The sequence below is a fragment of the Cyclopterus lumpus genome, chromosome 7 (assembly GCF_009769545.1).
Source record: "Cyclopterus lumpus isolate fCycLum1 chromosome 7, fCycLum1.pri, whole genome shotgun sequence".
NCBI lineage: Eukaryota > Metazoa > Chordata > Actinopteri > Perciformes > Cyclopteridae > Cyclopterus > Cyclopterus lumpus.
Window position 1 is genome coordinate 25135927 of NC_046972.1, and position 10000 is coordinate 25145926.

At 41.2% G+C, this 10000-nt stretch overlaps 1 protein-coding gene across 1 annotated transcript in view; it reads right to left on the reverse strand.

The window, feature by feature from the left end:
• Nucleotides 1–1546, reverse strand: part of plxna3 (plexin A3) — an 84501-nt gene extending 82955 nt beyond the window's left edge. The window contains exon 1 of the mRNA XM_034536304.1: nucleotides 1294–1546. The gene's annotated coding sequence lies outside the window, so the exon portion shown is untranslated. The remainder of the gene's footprint in view (nucleotides 1–1293) is intronic.
• Nucleotides 1547–10000: the final 8454 nt, after the last annotated feature.

A 10000-nucleotide genomic window follows, 5' to 3' on the forward strand; every position in this document is an offset into this window, starting at 1 on the left:
GCTATCTGGTTATTGATTACCTATTGTTTATTATTGGAGTCTACCTTTTTATTGTTTATTATTGATTTGCTGTTATTTTCCTCTTTTCTATTTATGACTTTGATTTCATTATTACTATTTGTATTAAATTGGGTTTCCTTCTTTAATAATCAGGTTATTGATCGCTCTCAGGATTCCTTTCTTGATCGATTGATGAACCATCGGAGTTATTTTAGGATCTGAAAACGATCAATACAAATAAATATAAAAGATCCACATCAGCTGCTGCCCTGTGACGTCACTGATCAGTGTGATTATTGATCAGCTGGACTCGAACTCTTATTTACCTGCTCGCTCAGGTAAATAAACAAACAATTCTCCATGTTGTTTAGTTTATCAATGAACCGGCCGATCGATCAGATCATTGATCACACGTCAGCTGCTCGTTCCTGATCCAACAACCATCACGTCAGTTATTGAATACCGGATGATGGACTCATATCGATCCTGAACCACGTCGCTGATCAGGTGTGTGCTCTTTGATCTTTACAATCTGATCACTGCTTATCGATCCGTAGTTCTCAACGTCCTGCTGCCATTTCCGATCTGATTTGGGGATCCACCGTGTCATAGACCTCTCTGATCGATCACCTCCAGCCTCCTCGTGCGTCTGATCGTCTGCATCGATGACACGAAGTCGATCGGTTCGATCCCGGTTTAACTGGGAACGCGGACCTATCGGGACCGGTACCGAGGGGATGGGGGGGGGGGGGGGGGGGGGTCTCCGGCGCATGCACGGGCGCGTGAAGGCGGACTCCTCTCCTGGTCCGGTCCGGACGGGCCTCGGGGTTCTGCGGGAGACCCCCGCGGCCGCGCGCCGCTGTTTTTCCGTGTTTTCGTCGGTTTTCCTGCCGCCTCCCCCCTTTGTTCTTCTTTAATGGATCCGCGTCTGGAGCCTCGCTGCCTCCCAGACCCCCTCCTCCCCCAACGCGCACACACACGCGCACGCACAGAGAAAAAACACACACACTTTTGCAGGCACAAAACGCCTCTTTTACGCACCCCGTTTAACAGGGACGGAGCGCGTGCCCGCGAGGCCGAGACCGGCAGCTTCAATAAACAATAAATAAATAAAAGAAACGCGGAGCGGCAGATGAGCGGTGATGCGGCGGGGAGGCGAGGCGTTTTCCCCCCCAAACATCCACACAAACACCCCCCCCCCACCACCACCCCAGGTCCACCACCCCAGGTCCACCACCCGGACCCGGACCCGGACAGGTCTGGCACCCACACCCCAGAGAGCTCCGGACTTACCTGGACGCGGACGCGCAGGAAAAAGTCCAATCGGTGCTTTAAATCCACAGTGCCACGCGCTGCTCGCTCCCTTTATCCGCCTCCTCGCGTTAGAGCCCGGGGGGCGGGGTCCGGGGTCCGGGGGGAGCAGCTCGGGGGGTCCGGACCGGTTCCGATGTCACGCGGTCCAAAGAGAGAGAATAGTCCGCAGCGGAGCGATCAGAGAGCGGAGCGGCGCGGCGCGTCTCCCCGGTTCACACACAGCCTGCCTCGGCTTGGCTCGGCTCGGTCTGCCCCTGCTCTGCTCAGCCAGCCCCCCCAGCCCCCCCCCCCCCCCCGGACCGTACCACTCCTCACACGCGAGTCCATCAGAGGAGGTCAGTCAAACCACGTGAGCGTTAATTAATCTGCTAATTAAAGGCACAACACGTGACCACAAATGTTCTATTTGATACGAACGAGAATAAAAAGTTGTTTGATGTTAAAGAAGTAATGTTGTGTGCTTTGAGATAAACTACACCCCCATAACAAACCCCCCAGTGGTTCAGTCCGGCTCCCTAATCTGATGTTTTTCTCCCCCCAAAGCCAGATGTGGAGAGAGAGAAAAGTATATATATATATTTAGATATATATATACATATATACTTAAATATAAATATTTATTTATATATATATTTATATATATATATATTTATATATATATATATATATATATATATATATATATATATATATATATATACACACACACACACACAGGTAGATAGAGGGAGGGGGAGGAGGTGCATGGAAATATATTTTAAAAAGATGGAGGAGTAAAGAAACATGGAAACACAATGAATGTCTTTGAACAACAGGGGGAATAAAGACATAAATCATTAATAACATTTCATTATATTTATTATGTTTTAAAGGAAGCTTCACCACCAAATCACATGAAATGTAATGCTAAGCTAGTTAGTTAGCGTTATGCTATGCTTGTTAGCTTTCGGCTAAGCTAGTTAGCTTTATCTTAAGATAGCTTCCTTTAGCAGGAGTTTATTTAGCGTGTTTCTTCTTCATCTGGAATGATTTACTACGAACAAAAACTAAATATTAGTATCACGTTGTCAATAAAGTACATGAAACACGCAGTACATCAAATACACAGTACATGAAGTATACAGTACATGAAACACAGTACATCAAATACACAGTACATGAAGTATACAGTACATGAAACACAGTACATCAAATACACAGTACATGAAGTATACAGTACATGAAACACAGTACATCAAATACACAGTACATGAAGTATACAGTACATGAAACACAGTACATCAAATACACAGTACATGAAGTATACAGTACATGAAACACAGTACATCAAAACACAGTACATGAAGTACACAGTACATGAAGTATACAGTACATGAAACACAGTACATCAAATACACAGTACATGAAGTACACAGTACATGAAGTATACAGTACATGAAACACAGTACATCAAATACACAGTACATGAAGTACACAGTACATGAAGTATACAGTACATGAAACACAGTACATCAAATACACAGTACATGAAGTATACAGTACATGAAACACGCAGTACATCAAATACACAGTACATGAAGTATACAGTACATGAAACACAGTACATCAAATACACAGTACATGAAGTATACAGTACATGAAACACGCAGTACATCAAATACACAGTACATGAAGTACACAGTACATGAAGTACACAGTACATGAAGTACATAGCACATGAAGTACACAGTACATGAAGCACATATTACATGAAGTACACAGTACATGAAGCACATAGTACATGAAGTACATAGCACATGAAGTACACAGTACATGAAGTACACAGTACATGAAGCACATATTACATGAAGTACACAGTACATGAAGCACATAGTACATGAAGCACACAGTACATGAAGTACACAGTACATGAAGTACATAGTACATGAAGTACACAGTACATGAAGCACATATTACATGAAGTACATAGCACATGAAGTACACAGTACATGAAGCACACAGTACATGAAGTACACAGTACATGAAGTACATAGCACATGAAGTACACAGTACATGAAGCACATAGTACATGAAGTACACAGTACATGAAGTACACAGTACATGAAGTACATACAGGTAGACAGGAAGACAGGGAGACAGGGAGACAGGTAGACGGGTAGACGGGTAGACAGGGAGAGCTAGACAGGTAGACAGCTAGACAGGTAGACAGGTAGACAGGTAGACAGGGAGACGGGTAGACGGGGAGACATTTATAGACAGTTATAGTTATAGTGAGGTTATAGTTATAGTCAAATTATGGTCACTGCTAACCTACTGCTAACCTACTGCTAACCTGCTGCTAACCCACTGCTAACCCACTGCTAACCCACTGCTAACCTACTGCTAACCTACTGCTAACCCACTGCTAACCTACTGCTAACCTACTGCTAACCTGCTGCTAACCCACTGCTAACCCACTGCTAACCCACTGCTAACCTACTGCTAACCTACTGCTAACCCACTGCTAACCTACTGCTAACCCACTGCTAACCCACTGCTAACCTGCTGCTAACCCACTGCTAACCCACTGCTAACCCACTGCTAACCCACTGCTAACCTACTGCTAACCCACTGCTAACCCACTGCTAACCCAATGTGATTGGCTGAGAGGAGACCAACCAGTGGCGTTTGGAAAGCGTTCAGGAAACCGTTGGACTCCCAGTTCAGGTCTTCTGGTTGCATTAATGAACCAAATTGACTTTCTGTTCGAGGCACCGTCCCAAATCTAGAGATCCAGAAGAACCAGAACACATTATTCTGTTACGGTTTATATATAAACTATAAACTCTATAACTTGCTGAGGTCTGAAGCAGCAGACTCAGTGTTTCCAGCAGCTGGAGCCTAAAATAGCCGGATTGGGTCTGGTTCAGGTTCAGGTTTAGACTGGAGGTTGGACCCTGTAGGGCTCTGAGGGTTCACCCTGTAATCAACTCAGAGTCTGACAGCTCTGGTTTCTCCTCTTTTCTCGCTCTGTAATTTTCATAATTGAAGCCACTTGAGGGGTCGAGCCCTCTCCTCTTCCTCTCCTCTTCCTCTTCATCTCCTCTTCCTCCTCATCTTCGTTGTTCACTCCACTTCTCTTATTTCCTTTTCCTTTACATTATTTCCTTTCCTTTCTTTTCTTTCCTTTGTTTCCTTTCCTGTTACTTCCCTTGCCTTTCCTTCCTTCCCTTCTGTTCCTTGGTTTCCTTTCCTTAGTGAGGGTATTCCTACAGACAGAAGACGAGACCATCACCAAGAGTTGAGGAAATAAAGATAATAAGTAAATGAATCGTTTATATATTTACATAAAATGTAATAATAGTTAAATACTCCAAGAGAAGATTGTGAGGAGGAACCTTATAACATTAGATCCCTCTTCTTCTTCTTCTTCTTCTTCTTCTTCTTCTTCTTCTTCTTCTTCTTCTTCTTCTTCTTCTTCTTCTTCTTCAAAGAGATCCTCTTCTTCTTTAGTGAGCAGCCATTTCTATATATTACACATTCACGCAACAAGCTTTTATTTTGAAGGTTTTCTTCGTAAAGAGGAATTCACAAAAATGCTTGTTTCTCTTTTTTAATCAACAGTCTGTTTTTTCTTTTACTCTCTAAAAACTTCTTTCTCTCCCCTCCCCCTTAACCCCCCCCCCCCCCCTTAACCCCCCCCCCCCTCTCTCTCTTCAGCGTAAATTGATGCCGATCGCCCGTTAATCTTTTTAAGTCGGCGTGAAACAGCCTGCAGCATGCATGACAATAGGCCTCTGTGTGTGTGGATGACAACAGGCCTCTGTCTATGTGTGTGTGTGTGTCTGTGTGTGTCTGTGTGTGTCTGTGTGTGTGTGTGTGTGCGGATGACAACAGGCCTCTGTGTGTGTGTTTGTGGTTGCAGGACCTACTGTATACTTCCTTCTTTTACAGCTACTATTACAAAACATCTGGACCCTGTGTGCGTGTGTGTGTGTGTGCGTGTGTGTGTGTGTGCATGTGTGTGCGTGTGTGAGTCTGTGTGTGTGTGTGTGTGTGCAGCTGTTATTTAAATCCTGAGTGGAGTTTATGAGGATGGAGTCGCAGAACAGAATTAATTCTGTCTGTTTTTTTTACTTCTCTGAGTGTGTGTGTGTGTGTGCGTGTGTGTGTGTGTGCGCGTGTGTGTGTGTGTGTGTGTGTGCGCGTGTGTGTGTGTGTGTGTGTGTGTGTGTGCGTGTGTGTGCGTGCGTGCGTGCGCGTGTGACACACCGTTTATTAACCACAACCCAAACAGACTCGTCAAGTTTAGCTCAGCTTTTAACAGATTTTCCATAAAACCTTCAGAATAAAAGCTGACTGGACTGAATATTAGTTAAATGTGTGTAAACATCTGATTCTTTAAACCATTGATTTGTAGGAGCAGCGTGATTATATATAAAGATGTTTGTGAAGCTTTCATACAGTTCAGCTGTGGTTAAAATACTCTAAGTCCTCTAATTATAATATTATCAGCATCAAAATATATTTTAAGCACCAAAGCATAAACATTATATTATTAGAATAATTGATGCATTCATGTGTTCATCACTTTAAAGGGGGAGCTTATTTAATTACTAGATTTAATCTCTAATATAATTTATTAGTTGATAAATATTCTGAATCTGTAAAGTAACTAAAGCTGTCGGATAAATGCAGTAAAGATGGAGCGAAGGAGGAGCCTTGAGTTCTGCAAGTGTGGTCGTCGCCATCTTGTTTTTGTGCAACCAGTGAACAGGAAGTGACCATATCTGGATTGAGGAGGAGGGACGTAGAGACGCCGTGTACTTCTCTGGTGTCGAACTGTCAATCACCTTGTAGCCGCGGCGTAAAGCATCACCTGCTTTATGGTCTGTTTGACTTCTATACAACCAGAGGAGTCAACCCTGGTGGTCAGGAGAGAGAATGCAGCTTTACCACATGAAGCATAGACTTCTATACAACCAGAGGAGTCGCCCCCTGGTGGTCAGGAGAGAGAATGCAGCTTTAACACATGAAGCATAGACTTCTATACAACCAGAGGAGTCGCCCCCTGGTGGTCAGGAGAGAGAATGCAGCTTTAACACATGAAGCATAGACTTCTATACAACCAGAGGAGTCGCCCCCTGGTGGTCAGGAGAGAGAATGCAGCTTTACCACATGAAGCATAGACTTCTATACAACCAGAGGAGTCGCCCCCTGGTGGTCAGGAGAGAGAATGCAGCTTTAACACATGAAGCACAGACTTCTATACAACCAGAGGAGTCGCCCCCTGGTGGTCAGGAGAGAGAATGCAGCTTTAACACATGAAGCATAGACTTCTATACAACCAGAGGAGTTGCCCCCTGGTGGCCAGTAGAGAGAATGCAGCTTTAACTCTTTAAAGAACCGGAAGTTGGACTATATATGTGAAACGTTTTTACAACAGTCTGCCTGTGAGCCTTAGGTCAGGGCAAAACATCCCAATGCTCAACTCTCTCTGTCTCACTCTCTCTCTGTATTTCTCACTCTCACTGTATCTTTCTCCCTCTCTCTCCGTCTCACTCTTTGGTCGACAACGGGACAGCCGCCAGGCTTGGTTACCGAGGTGGTTTCCATGGTTACCGCTCTGACCTGATTGTTAAAAAAACAAAACAATGAGAGAAACTTCAAAGAGGAGCTGCTCAGTTCAGTTGCCTAGCAACAGGGCTCAGTGGCAGGACTCTCTCTAAATCACTATCTCTCTTCCTCTATCACTCTTTTATCACTCTATCACTCGTCTATCACTCCTTTCTCTATCCCTCCACTATCACTCCTCTCTCTATACCTTCTCTATAACTCTTTTCAGTGAACTCTCTCACTCTTAAGTTATTAAGAAGTACAATATGTACTGTATACAAGCAGGAGTCACCACTATAAATAAAAAAAGAGATAAAATAAGATTAAGATGGAGATGAGATAAGATTAAGATAGAGATGAGATAAGATTAAGATAGAGATGAAATAGAGATTAAGATAGAGATGAGATAAGATTAAGATAGAGATGAGATAGAAATTAGATAAGATTAAGATAGAGATGAAATAGAGATGAGATAAGATTAAGATAGAGATGAAATAGACATTAAGATAGAGATGAGATAAGATTAAGATAGAGATTAAATAGAGATTAAGATAGAGATGAGATAAGATTAAGATAGAGATGAGATAAGATTAAGATAGAGATTAAATAGAGATTAAGATAGAAATGAGATAAGATTAAGATAGAGATGAAATAGAGATGAAATAGAGATTAAGATAAGATTAAGATAGAGATGAGATAAGATTAAGATAGAGATGAAATAGAGATGAAATAGAGATTAAGATAAGATTAAGATAGAGATGAAATAGAGATGAAATAGAGATTAAGATAGATATGAGATAAGATTAAGATAGATATGAGATAGAGATGAGATAAGATTAAGATAGAGATGAAATAGAGATGAGATAAGATTAATATAGAGATGAGCTAAGATTAAGATAGAGATGAGATAAGATTAAGATAGAGATTAAATAGAGATTAAAATAGAAATGAGATAAGATTAAGATAGAGATGAAATAGAGATTAAGATAGAGATGAAATAGAGATTAAGATAGAGATGAAATAGAGATTAAGATAGATATGAGATAGAGATGAGATAAGATTAAGATATATATGAGATAGAGATGAGATACGATTAAGATAGAGATGAGATAAGATTAAGATAGATATGAGATAGAGATAAAATAAAATTAAAATAGAGATTACATAGAGATTAAATAGAGATTAAATAGAGATTAAGATATAAATGAAATAGAGATTAAGATAGAGATGAGATAAGACTAAGATAGAGATGAGATATAGATGAGATAACATTAAGTTAGAGATGAGACAAGAATAAGATGGAGATGAGATAAGATTAAAATAGAGATGAGACAAGAATAAGATAGAGATGAGACAAGTATAAGATAGAGATGAGATAGAGATAGAGATGAGACAAGATTAAGATAGAGATGAGATAAGATAAGATTAAGATAGAGATGAGATAAGATTAAGATAGAGGTGAAATAGAGATTACGATAGAGATGAGATAAGATTAAGATAGAGATTAAGTAGAGATTAAGATAGAGATGAGACACAATTAAGATAGAGATGAGATAACATTAAGATAGAGATGAGACACGATTAGGATAGAGATGAGATAAGATTAAGATAGAGATGAAATAGAGATTAAGATAGAGATGAGATAAGATTAAGATAGAGATGAGACACGATTAGGATAGAGATGTGATAAGATTAAGATAGAGATGAGATAAGATTAAGATAGAGATGAGATAAGATTAAGATAGAGATGAGACACGATTAGGATAGAGATGTGATAAGATTAAGATAGAGATGAGATAAGATTAAGATAGAGATGAGACAAGATTAAGATAGAGATGAGACACGATTAGGATAGAGATGAGACAAGATTAAGATAGAGATGTGATAAGATTAAGATAGAGATGAGACACGATTAGGATTGAGATTGAGAGATGAGATTGTGAGATGAGATTGAGAGATGAGATTGAGAGATGAGATAGAGGTAGATAGAGATGAGACACGATTAGGATAGAGATGTGATAAGATTAAGATTGAGATGAAATAGAGATGAGATAAGATTAAGATAGAGATGAGATAAGATTAAGATAGAGATGTGATAAGAATAAGATTGAGATGAGATAGAGATGAGATAAGATTAAGATTGAGATGAAATAGAGATTAAGATAGAGGTGAGATAAGATTAAGATAGAGATAGGATTGAGAGATGAGATTGAGAGATGAGATTGAGAGATGAGATTGAGAGATGAGATTGAGAGATGAGATTGAGAGATGAGATAGAGGTAGATAGAGATTAAGATAGAGATGAGACAAAGCTGAATTAGAAATATAAAAAGTAATCTGTTAAGTAACTAAAGTGAAGTTAAGTACCTCAAATTTGTACTTGAGTAAAAAATTCACACACACACACACACACACACACACACACACACACACACGTTTCTTCCTCTACCATCACCTTCATCTCTCTGTCTATTTCTATCTTCTCCCTCTGGACGTCTGTGGTCTCTTTAACAGAGCCAACACCCACGACCTGTGTGTGTGTGTGTGTGTGTGTGTGTGTGTGTGTGTGTAACTGCTGGCAATACACACACACACACACACACGACCTGTGTGTGTGTGTGTGTGTGTATGTAACTGCTGGCAATACACACACACACACACAGAGAAATTGAGAGAGTTGCACTAAGTGGTTTTTTGAGGATTAGAATGACTGACGGACAAGTGTGTGAGTGTGTGAGTGTGCGTGTGTGAGTGTGTGTGTGAGTGTGTGTGTGAGTGTGTGTGTGAGTGTGTGAGTGTGTGTGTGCGTGTGTGAGTGTGTGTGTGAGTGTGTGTGTGTGCGTGTGTGAGTGTGTGTGTGAGTGTGTGTGTGAGTGTGTGTGTGTGCGTGTGTGAGTGTGTGTGTGAGTGTGTGTGTGTGCGTGTGTGAGTGTGTGTGTGAGTGTGTGAGTGTGTGTGTGAGTGTGTGTGTGTGCGTGTGTGTGTGAGTGTGTGTGTGAGTGTGTGCGTGTGTGAGTGAGTGTGTGTGTCTGTGTGTTGGAAGAGTCCTGTGCTTACGAGCATGATGGGAGAACAGTGTGTGTGAGTGTGT